Source organism: Lonchura striata, chromosome 25 (assembly GCF_050655825.1).
Source record: "Lonchura striata isolate lonStrDom1 chromosome 25, ASM5065582v1, whole genome shotgun sequence".
In the NCBI taxonomy this organism is placed as follows: domain Eukaryota; kingdom Metazoa; phylum Chordata; class Aves; order Passeriformes; family Estrildidae; genus Lonchura; species Lonchura striata.
In genome coordinates, this window is record NC_140727.1 from 5,657,661 (window position 1) to 5,670,184 (window position 12,524).

Sequence of the window (12,524 nt, forward strand, 5' to 3'; positions counted from 1 at the left end):
GAACCTGGACTGCTGAGTTTTCTTTCCCAGGGAAAATGGAAAAAGGATGTGCCCAGGGGCCCGCGGCCCTGGGCTGGGCCTGACTGCAAAGAATCCTTATATCGAAGGATGGACCCCACACCAAAGTTGTCCCCACCTCAAACTTGTGCTGCCCTGATAGACCCAAGGGAGCCCTACAAACTGACATCAGGAACCTGGACTGCTGAGTTTTCTTTCCCAGGGAAAATGGAAAAAGGTTGTGCCCAGGGGCCCCTGGCCCTGACTGCAAAAAATCCTTATATCGAAGGATGGACCCCACACCAAAGTTGTCCCCACCTCAAACTTGTGCTGCCCTGATACACCCAAGGGAGCCCTACCAACTGACATCAGGAACCTGGACTGCTGAGTTTTCTTTCCCAGGGAAAATGGAAAAAGGATGTGCCCAGGGGCCCCTGGCCCTGGGCTGGGACCTCACTGCAAAGAATCCTTATATCGAAGGATGGAGCCCACACCGAAGTTGTCCCCACCTCAAACTTGTGCTGCCCTGATAGACCCAAGGGAGCCCTACAAATTGACATCAGGAACCTGGACTGCTGAGTTTTCTTTCCCAGGGAAAATGGAAAAAGGATAGGCCCAGGGGCCCCTGGCCCTGACTGCAAAAAATCCTTATATCGAAGGATGGACCCCACACCGAAGTTGTCCCCACCTCAAACTTGTGCTGCCCTGATAGACCCAAGGGAGCCCTACAAACTGACATCAGGAACCTGGACTGCTGAGTTTTCTTTCCCAGGGAAAATGGAAAAAGGATGTGCCCAGGGGCCCCTGGCCCTGACTGCAAAAAATCCTTATATCGAAGGATGGACCCCACACCGAAGTTGTCCCCACCTCAAACTTGTGCTGCCCTGATAGACCCAAGGGAGCCCTACAAACTGACATCAGGAACCTGGACTGCTGAGTTTTCTTTCCCAGGGAAAATGGAAAAAGGATGTGCCCAGGGGCCGCCGGCCCAGGGCTGGGCCTGACTGCAAAAAATCCTTATATCGAAGGATGCACCCCACACCGAAGTTGTCCCCACCTAAAAATTGTGCTGCCCTGAGAGACCCAAGGGAGCCCTACAAACTGACATCAGGAACCTGGACTGCTGAGTTTTCTTTCCCAGGGAAAATGGCCAAAGGATGTGCCCAGGGGCCTCTGGCACTGGGCTGGGCCCTGACTGCAAAAAATCCTTATATCAAAGGATGGACCCCACACCGAAGTTGTCCCCACCTCAAACTTGTGCTGCCCTGATAGACCCAAGGGAGCCCTACAAACTGACATCAGGAACCTGGACTGCTGAGTTTTCTTTCCCAGGGAAAATGGAAAAAGGATGTGCCCAGGGGCCCCTGGCCCTGGGCTGGGACCTCACTACAAAGAATCGTTATATCGAAGGATGGACCCCACACCGAAGTTGTCCCCACCTCAAACTTGTGCTGCCCTGATAGACCCAAGGCAGCCCTACAAACTGACATCAGGAACCTGGACTGCTGAGTTTTCTTTCCCAGGGAAAATGGCTAAAGGTTGTACCCGGGGTCCCCAGGCCCTGACTGCAAAAAATCCTTATATCGAAGGATGCACCCCACACCGAAGTTGTCCCCACCTCAAACTTGTGCTGCCCTGATAGACCCAAGGGAGCCCTACAAACTGACATCAGGAACCTGGACTGCTGAGTTTTCTTTCCCAGGGAAAATGGAAAAAGGGTGTGCCCAGGGGCCCCTGGCCCTGACTGCAAAGAATCCTTATATCGAAGGATGGACCCCACACCGAAGTTGTCCCCACCTCAAACTTGTGCTGCCCTGATAGACCCAAGGGAGCCCTACAAACTGACATCAGGAACCTGGACTGCTGAGTTTTCTTTCCCAGGGAAAATGGAAAAAGGATGTGCCCAGGGGCCCCTGGCCCTGACTGCAAAGAATCCTTATATCGAAGGATGGACCCCACACCGAAGTTGTCCCCACCTCAAACTTGTGCTGCCCTGATACACCCAAGGGAGCCCTACAAACTGACATCAGGAACCTGGACTGCTGAGTTTTCTTTCCCAGGGAAATGGCTAAAGGTTGTACCCGGGGTCCCCTGGCCCTGACTTTCAAAATCCTTATATCGAAGGATGGACCCCACACCAAAGTTGTCCCCACCTCAAACTTGTGCTGCCCTGATAGACCCAAGGGAGCCCTACAAACTGACATCAGGAACCTGGACTGCTGAGTTTTCTTTCCCAGGGAAAATGGAAAAAGGATGTGCCCAGGGGCCCCTGGCCCTGACTGCAAAAAATCCTTATATCGAAGGATGGACCCCACACCAAAGTTGTCCCCACCTCAAACTTGTGCTGCCCTGATACACCCAAGGGAGCCCTACAAACTGACATCAGGAACCTGGACTGCTGAGTTTTCTTTCCCAGGGAAAACTGCCAAAGGATGTGCCCAGGGGCCCCTGGCCCTGACTGCAAAGAATCCTTATATCGAAGGATGGACCCCACACCAAAGTTGTCCCCACCTCAAACTTGTGCTGCCCTGATAGACCCAAGGGAGCCCTACAAACTGACATCAGGAACCTGGACTGCTGAGTTTTCTTTCCCAGGGAAAATGGAAAAAGGATGTGCCCAGGGGCCCCTGGCCCTGACTGCAAAAAATCCTTATATCGAAGGATGGACCCCACACCAAAGTTGTCCCCACCTCAAACTTCTGCTGCCCTGATAGACCCAAGGCAGCCCTACAAACTGACATCAGGAACCTGGACTGCTGAGTTTTCTTTCCCAGGGAAAATGGAAAAAGGATGTGCCCAGGGGCCCCCGGCCCTGGGCTGGGCCTGACTGCAAAGAATCCTTATATCGAAGGATGCACCCCACACCGAAGTTGTCCCCACGTCAAAATTCTGCTGCCCCTAGAGACCCAAGGGAGCCCTACAAACTGACATCAGGAACCTGGACTGCTGAGTTTTCTTTCCCAGGGAAAATGGAAAAAGGATGTGCCCAGGGGCCCCTGGCCCTGACTGCAAAGAATCCTTATATCGAAGGATGCACCCCACACCGAAATTGTCCCCACCTCAAACTTGTGCTGCCCTGATAGACCCAAGGGAGCCCTACAAACTGACATCAGGAACCTGGACTGCTGAGTTTTCTTTCCCAGGGAAAATGGCCAAAGGATGTGTCCAGGGGCCTCTGGCACTGGGCTGGGCCCTGACTGCAAAAAATCCTTATATCGAAGGATGGACCCCACACCAAAGTTGTCCCCACCTCAAACTTGTGCTGCCCTGATAGACCCAAGGGAGCCCTACAAACTGACATCAGGAACCTGGACTGCTGAGTTTTCTTTCCCAGGGAAAATGGAAAAAGGATGTGCCCAAAGGGCCCCTGGCTTTGGGCTGGGGCCTCACTGCAAAGAATCCTTATATCGAAGGATGGACCCCACACCGAAGTTGTCCCCACCTCAAACTTGTGCTGCCCTGATAGACCCAAGGGAGCCCTACAAACTGACATCAGGAACCTGGACTGCTGAGTTTTCTTTCCCAGGGAAAATGGAAAAAGGATGTGCCCCAGGGGCCCCTGGCGCTGACTGCAAAAAATCCTTATATCGAAGGATGGACCCCACACCGAAGTTGTCCCCACCTCAAACTTGTGCTGCCCTGATAGACCCAAGGGAGCCCTACAAACTGACATCAGGAACCTGGACTGCTGAGTTTTCTTTCCCAGGGAAAATGGAAAAAGGATGTGCCCAGGGGCCCCTGGCCCTGGGCTGGGACCTCACTGCAAAGAATCCATATTTCGAAGGATGGACCCCACACCGAAGTTGTCCCCACCTCAAAATTGTGCTGCCCTGATAGACCCAAGGGAGCCCTACAAACTGACATCAGGAACCTGGACTGCTGAGTTTTCTTTCCCAGGGAAAATGGAAAAAGGATGAGCCCAGGGGCCTGCGGCCCTGGGCTGGGCCTGACTGCAAAGAATCCTTATATCGAAGGATGGACCCCACACCGAAGTTGTCCCCACCTCAAACTTGTGCTGCCCTGATAGACCCAAGGGAGCCCTACAAACTGACATCAGGAACCTGGACTGCTGAGTTTTCTTTCCCAGGGAAAATGGAAAAAGGTTGTGCCCAGGGGCCCCTGGCCCTGACTGCAAAAAATCCTTATATCGAAGGATGGACCCCACACCAAAGTTGTCCCCACCTCAAACTTGTGCTGCCCTGATAGACCCAAGGGAGCCCTACAAACTGACATCAGGAACCTGGACTGCTGAGTTTTCTTTCCCAGGGAAAATGGAAAAAGGATGTGCCCAGGGGCCCCTGGCACTGACTGCAAAAAATCCTTATATCGAAGGATGGAGCCCACACCGAAGTTGTCCCCACCTCAAACTTGTGCTGCCCTGATAGACCCAAGGGAGCCCTACAAACTGACATCAGGAACCTGGACTGCTGAGTTTTCTTTCCCAGGGAAAATGGAAAAAGGATGTGCCCAGGGGCCCCTGGCCCTGGGCTGGGACCTCACTACAAAGAATCGTTATATCGAAGGATGGACCCCACACCGAAGTTGTCCCCACCTCAAACTTGTGCTGCCCTGATAGACCCAAGGGAACCCTACAAACTGACATCAGGAACCTGGACTGCTGAGTTTTCTTTCCCAGGGAAAATGGAAAAAGGTTGTGCCTAGAGGCCCCTGGCCCTGACTGCAAAAAATCCTTATATCGAAGGATGGACCCCACACCGAAGTTGTCCCCACCTCAAACTTGTGCTGCCCTGATAGACCCAAGGCAGCCCTACAAACTGACATCAGGAACCTGGACTGCTGAGTTTTCTTTCCCAGGGAAAATGGAAAAAGGATGTGCCCAGGGGCCCCTGGCCCTGACTGCAAAGAATCCTTATATCGAAGGATGGACCCCACACCAAAGTTGTCCCCATCTCAAAATTGTGCTGCCCTGATAGACCCAAGGGAGCCCTACAAACTGACATCAGGAACCTGGACTGCTGAGTTTTCTTTCCCAGGGAAAACTGCCAAAGGTTGTGCCCGGGGGCCCCTGGCCCTGGGCTGTGACCTCACTGCAAAGAATCCATATATCGAAGGATGGACCCCACACCGAAGTTGTCCCCACCTCAAACTTGTGCTGCCCTGATAGACCCAAGGGAGCCCTACAAACTGACATCAGGAACCTGGACTGCTGAGTTTTCTTTCCCAGGGAAAATGGAAAAAGGATGTGCCCAGGGGCCCCCGGCCCTGGGCTGGGCCCTGAATGCAAAGAATGCTTATATCGAAGGATGCACCCCACACCGAAGTTGTCCCCACCTCAAAATTGTGCTGCCCTGAGAGACCCAAGGGAGCCCTACAAACTGACATCAGGAACCTGGACTGCTGAGTTTTCTTTCCCAGGGAAAATGGAAAAAGGATGTGCCCAGGGGTCCCTGGCCCTGACTGCAAAGAATCCTTATATCGAAGGATGCACCCCACACCAAAGTTGTCCCCACCTCAAACTTGTGCTGCCCTGATAGACCCAAGGGAGCCCTACAAACTGACATCAGGAACCTGGACTGCTGAGTTTTCTTTCCCAGGGAAAATGGAAAAAGGATGTGCCCAGGGGCCTCTGGCACTGGGCGGGGCCCTGACTGCAAAAAATCCTTATATCGAAGGATGGACCCCACACCAAAGTTGTCCCCACCTCAAACTTCTGCTGCCCTGATACACCCAAGGGAGCCCTACAAACTGACATCAGGAACCTGGACTGCTGAGTTTTCTTTCCCAGGGAAAATGGAAAAAGGATGTGCCCAGGGGCCCCTGGCCCTGACTGCAAAGAATCCATATATCGAAGGATGGACCCCACACCAAAGTTGTCCCCACCTCAAACTTGTGCTGCCCTGATAGACCCAAGGGAGCCCTACAAACTGACATCAGGAACCTGGACTGCTGAGTTTTCTTTCCCAGGGAAAATGGAAAAAGGTTGTGCCCAGGGGCCCCTGGCCCTGACTGCAAAAAATCCTTATATCGAAGGATGGACCCCACACCTAAGTTGTCCCCACTTCAAACTTGTGCTGCCCTGATAGACCCAAGGCAGCCCTACAAACTGACATCAGTAACCTGGACTGCTGAGTTTTCTTTCCCAGGGAAAATGGAAAAAGGATGTGCCCAGGGGCCCCTGGCCCTGACTGCAAAGAATCCTTATATCGAAGGATGGACCCCACACCAAAGTTGTCCCCACCTCAAACTTGTGCTGCCCTGATAGACCCAAGGGAGCCCTACAAACTGACATCAGGAACCTGGACTGCTGAGTTTTCTTTCTCAGGGAAAATGGAAAAAGGTTGTACCCGGGGTCCCCAGGCCCTGACTGCAAAAAATCCTTATATCGAAGGATGCACCCCACACCGAAGTTGTCCCCACCTCAAACTTGTGCTGCCCTGATAGACCCAAGGGAGCCCTACAAACTGACATCAGGAACCTGGACTGCTGAGTTTTCTTTCCCAGGGAAAATGGAAAAAGGATGTGCCCAGGGGGCCGTGGCCCTGACTGCAAAGAATCCTTATATCGAAGGATGGACCCCACACCAAAGTGTTCTCCACCTCAAAATTGTGCTGACCTGATACACCCAAGGGAGCCCTACAAACTGACATCAGGAACCTGGACTGCTGAGTTTTCTTTCCCAGGGAAAATGGAAAAAGGATGTGCCCAGGGGCCCCTAGCACTGACTGCAAAAAATCCTTATATCGAAGGATGGAGCCCACACCAAAGTTGTCCCCACCTCAAACTTGTGCTGCCCTGATAGACCCAAGGGAGCCCTACAAACTGACATCAGGAACCTGGACTGCTGAGTTTTCTTTCCCAGGGAAAATGGAAAAAGGATGTGCCCAGGGGCCCCTGGCCCTGACTGCAAAGAATCCTTATATCGAAGGATGGACCCCACACCAAAGTGTTCTCCACCTCAAACTTGTGCTGCCCTGATAGACCCAAGGGAGCCCTACAAACTGACATCAGGAACCTGGACTGCTGAGTTTTCTTTCCCAGGGAAAATGGAAAAAGGATGTGCCCAGGGGTCCCTGGTCCTGGGCTGGGGCCTCACTACAAAAAATCCTTATATCGAAGGATGGAGCCCACACCAAAGTTGTCCCCACCTCAAACTTGTGCTGCCCTGATAGACCCAAGGGAGCCCTACAAACTGACATCAGGAACCTGGACTGCTGAGTTTTCTTTCCCAGGGAAAACTGCCAAAGGATGTGCCCGGGGGCCCCTGGCCCTGGGCTGGGACCTCACTGCAAAGTATCCTTATATCGAAGGATGGACCCCACACCAAAGTTGTCCCCACCTCAAACTTGTGCTGCCCTGATAGACCCAAGGGAGCCCTACAAACTGACATCAGGAACCTGGACTGCTGAGTTTTCTTTCCCAGGGAAAATGGAAAAAGGATGTGCCCAGGGGCCCCTGGCCCTGACTGCAAAAAATCCTTATATCGAAGGATGGACCCCACACCGAAGTTGTCCACACCTCAAACTTGTGCTGCCCTGATAGACCCAAGGGAACCCTACAAACTGACATCAGGAACCTGGACTGCTGAGTTTTCTTTCCCAGGGAAAATGGAAAAAGGATGTGCCCAGGGGCCCCCGGCCCTAGGCTGGGCCTGACTGCAAAGAATCCTTATATCGAAGGATGGACCCCACACCGAAGTTGTCCCCACCTCAAACTTGTGCTGCCCTGATAGACCCAAGGGAGCCCTACAAACTGACATCAGGAACCTGGACTGCTGAGTTTTCTTTCCCAGGGAAAATGGAGAAAGGATGTGCCCAGGGGCCCCCGGCCCTGGGCTGGGCCTGACTGCAAAAAATCCTTATATCGAAGGATGGACCCCACACCGAAGTTGTCCCCACCTCAAAATTGTGCTGCCCTGAGAGACCCAAGGGAGCCCTACAAACTGACATCAGGAACCTGGACTGCTGAGTTTTCTTTCCCAGGGAAAATGGAAAAAGGATGTGCCCAGGGGCCCCTGGCCCTGACTGCAAAAAATCCTTATATCGAAGGATGGACCCCACACCGAAGTTGTCCCCACCTCAAACTTGTGCTGCCCTGATAGACCCAAGGGAGCCCTACAAACTGACATCAGGAACCTGGACTGCTGAGTTTTCTTTCCCAGGGAAAATGGAAAAAGGATGTGCCCAGGGGCCCCTGGCCCTGACTGCAAAAAATCCTTATATCGAAGGATGGACCCCACACCGAAGTTGTCCCCACCTCAAACTTGTGCTGCCCTGATAGACCCAAGGGAGCCCTACAAACTGACATCAGGAACCTGGACTGCTGAGTTTTCTTTCCCAGGGAAAATGGAAAAAGGATGTGCCCAGGGGCCGCCGGCCCAGGGCTGGGCCTGACTGCAAAAAATCCTTATATCGAAGGATGCACCCCACACCGAAGTTGTCCCCACCTAAAAATTGTGCTGCCCTGAGAGACCCAAGGGAGCCCTACAAACTGACATCAGGAACCTGGACTGCTGAGTTTTCTTTCCCAGGGAAAATGGCCAAAGGATGTGCCCAGGGGCCTCTGGCACTGGGCTGGGCCCTGACTGCAAAAAATCCTTATATCAAAGGATGGACCCCACACCGAAGTTGTCCCCACCTCAAACTTGTGCTGCCCTGATAGACCCAAGGGAGCCCTACAAACTGACATCAGGAACCTGGACTGCTGAGTTTTCTTTCCCAGGGAAAATGGAAAAAGGATGTGCCCAGGGGCCCCTGGCCCTGGGCTGGGACCTCACTACAAAGAATCGTTATATCGAAGGATGGACCCCACACCGAAGTTGTCCCCACCTCAAACTTGTGCTGCCCTGATAGACCCAAGGCAGCCCTACAAACTGACATCAGGAACCTGGACTGCTGAGTTTTCTTTCCCAGGGAAAATGGCTAAAGGTTGTACCCGGGGTCCCCAGGCCCTGACTGCAAAAAATCCTTATATCGAAGGATGCACCCCACACCGAAGTTGTCCCCACCTCAAACTTGTGCTGCCCTGATAGACCCAAGGGAGCCCTACAAACTGACATCAGGAACCTGGACTGCTGAGTTTTCTTTCCCAGGGAAAATGGAAAAAGGGTGTGCCCAGGGGCCCCTGGCCCTGACTGCAAAGAATCCTTATATCGAAGGATGGACCCCACACCGAAGTTGTCCCCACCTCAAACTTGTGCTGCCCTGATAGACCCAAGGGAGCCCTACAAACTGACATCAGGAACCTGGACTGCTGAGTTTTCTTTCCCAGGGAAAATGGAAAAAGGATGTGCCCAGGGGCCCCTGGCCCTGACTGCAAAGAATCCTTATATCGAAGGATGGACCCCACACCGAAGTTGTCCCCACCTCAAACTTGTGCTGCCCTGATACACCCAAGGGAGCCCTACAAACTGACATCAGGAACCTGGACTGCTGAGTTTTCTTTCCCAGGGAAATGGCTAAAGGTTGTACCCGGGGTCCCCTGGCCCTGACTTTCAAAATCCTTATATCGAAGGATGGACCCCACACCAAAGTTGTCCCCACCTCAAACTTGTGCTGCCCTGATAGACCCAAGGGAGCCCTACAAACTGACATCAGGAACCTGGACTGCTGAGTTTTCTTTCCCAGGGAAAATGGAAAAAGGATGTGCCCAGGGGCCCCTGGCCCTGACTGCAAAAAATCCTTATATCGAAGGATGGACCCCACACCAAAGTTGTCCCCACCTCAAACTTGTGCTGCCCTGATACACCCAAGGGAGCCCTACAAACTGACATCAGGAACCTGGACTGCTGAGTTTTCTTTCCCAGGGAAAACTGCCAAAGGATGTGCCCAGGGGCCCCTGGCCCTGACTGCAAAGAATCCTTATATCGAAGGATGGACCCCACACCAAAGTTGTCCCCACCTCAAACTTGTGCTGCCCTGATAGACCCAAGGGAGCCCTACAAACTGACATCAGGAACCTGGACTGCTGAGTTTTCTTTCCCAGGGAAAATGGAAAAAGGATGTGCCCAGGGGCCCCTGGCCCTGACTGCAAAAAATCCTTATATCGAAGGATGGACCCCACACCAAAGTTGTCCCCACCTCAAACTTCTGCTGCCCTGATAGACCCAAGGCAGCCCTACAAACTGACATCAGGAACCTGGACTGCTGAGTTTTCTTTCCCAGGGAAAATGGAAAAAGGATGTGCCCAGGGGCCCCCGGCCCTGGGCTGGGCCTGACTGCAAAGAATCCTTATATCGAAGGATGCACCCCACACCGAAGTTGTCCCCACGTCAAAATTCTGCTGCCCCTAGAGACCCAAGGGAGCCCTACAAACTGACATCAGGAACCTGGACTGCTGAGTTTTCTTTCCCAGGGAAAATGGAAAAAGGATGTGCCCAGGGGCCCCTGGCCCTGACTGCAAAGAATCCTTATATCGAAGGATGCACCCCACACCGAAATTGTCCCCACCTCAAACTTGTGCTGCCCTGATAGACCCAAGGGAGCCCTACAAACTGACATCAGGAACCTGGACTGCTGAGTTTTCTTTCCCAGGGAAAATGGCCAAAGGATGTGTCCAGGGGCCTCTGGCACTGGGCTGGGCCCTGACTGCAAAAAATCCTTATATCGAAGGATGGACCCCACACCAAAGTTGTCCCCACCTCAAACTTGTGCTGCCCTGATAGACCCAAGGGAGCCCTACAAACTGACATCAGGAACCTGGACTGCTGAGTTTTCTTTCCCAGGGAAAATGGAAAAAGGATGTGCCCAAAGGGCCCCTGGCTTTGGGCTGGGGCCTCACTGCAAAGAATCCTTATATCGAAGGATGGACCCCACACCGAAGTTGTCCCCACCTCAAACTTGTGCTGCCCTGATAGACCCAAGGGAGCCCTACAAACTGACATCAGGAACCTGGACTGCTGAGTTTTCTTTCCCAGGGAAAATGGAAAAAGGATGTGCCCCAGGGGCCCCTGGCGCTGACTGCAAAAAATCCTTATATCGAAGGATGGACCCCACACCGAAGTTGTCCCCACCTCAAACTTGTGCTGCCCTGATAGACCCAAGGGAGCCCTACAAACTGACATCAGGAACCTGGACTGCTGAGTTTTCTTTCCCAGGGAAAATGGAAAAAGGACGTGCCCAGGGGCCCCTGGCCCTGGGCTGGGGCCTCACTGCAAAGAATCCTTATATCGAAGGATGGACCCCACACCGAAGTTGTCCCCACCTCAAACTTGTGCTGCCCTGATAGACCCAAGGGAGCCCTACAAACTGACATCAGGAACCTGGACTGCTGAGTTTTCTTTCCCAGGGAAAACTGCCAAAGGATGTGCCCAGGGGCCCCTGGCCCTGACTGCAAAAAATCCTTATATCGAAGGATGGACCCCACACCGAAGTTGTCCCCACCTCAAACTTGTGCTGCCCTGATAGACCCAAGGGAGCCCTACAAACTGACATCAGGAACCTGGACTGCTGAGTTTTCTTTCCCAGGGAAAATGGAAAAAGGATGTGCCCAAAGGGCCCCTGGCCCTGACTGCAAAAAATCCTTATATCGAAGGATGGACCCCACACCGAAGTTGTCCCCACCTCAAACTTGTGCTGCCCTGATAGACCCAAGGGAGCCCTACAAACTGACATCAGGAACCTGGACTGCTGAGTTTTCTTTCCCAGGGAAAATGGAAAAAGGATGTGCCCAGGGGCCCCTGGCCCTGACAGCAAAATATCCTTATATCGAAGGATGGACCCCACACCGAAGTTGTCCCCACCTCAAACTTGTGCTGCCCTGAGAGACCCAAGGGAGCCCTACAAACGGACATCAGGAACCTGGACTGCTGAGTTTTCTTTCCCAGGGAAAATGGAAAAAGGATGTGCCCAGGGGCCCCTGGCCCTGGGCTGGGACCTCACTGCAAAGAATCCATATTTCGAAGGATGGACCCCACACCGAAGTTGTCCCCACCTCAAAATTGTGCTGCCCTGATAGACCCAAGGGAGCCCTACAAACTGACATCAGGAACCTGGACTGCTGAGTTTTCTTTCCCAGGGAAAATGGAAAAAGGATGAGCCCAGGGGCCTGCGGCCCTGGGCTGGGCCTGACTGCAAAGAATCCTTATATCGAAGGATGGACCCCACACCGAAGTTGTCCCCACCTCAAACTTGTGCTGCCCTGATAGACCCAAGGGAGCCCTACAAACTGACATCAGGAACCTGGACTGCTGAGTTTTCTTTCCCAGGGAAAATGGAAAAAGGTTGTGCCCAGGGGCCCCTGGCCCTGACTGCAAAAAATCCTTATATCGAAGGATGGACCCCACACCAAAGTTGTCCCCACCTCAAACTTGTGCTGCCCTGATAGACCCAAGGGAGCCCTACAAACTGACATCAGGAACCTGGACTGCTGAGTTTTCTTTCCCAGGGAAAATGGAAAAAGGATGTGCCCAGGGGCCCCTGGCACTGACTGCAAAAAATCCTTATATCGAAGGATGGAGCCCACACCGAAGTTGTCCCCACCTCAAACTTGTGCTGCCCTGATAGACCCAAGGGAGCCCTACAAACTGACATCAGGAACCTGGACTGCTGAGTTTTCTTTCCCAGGGAAAA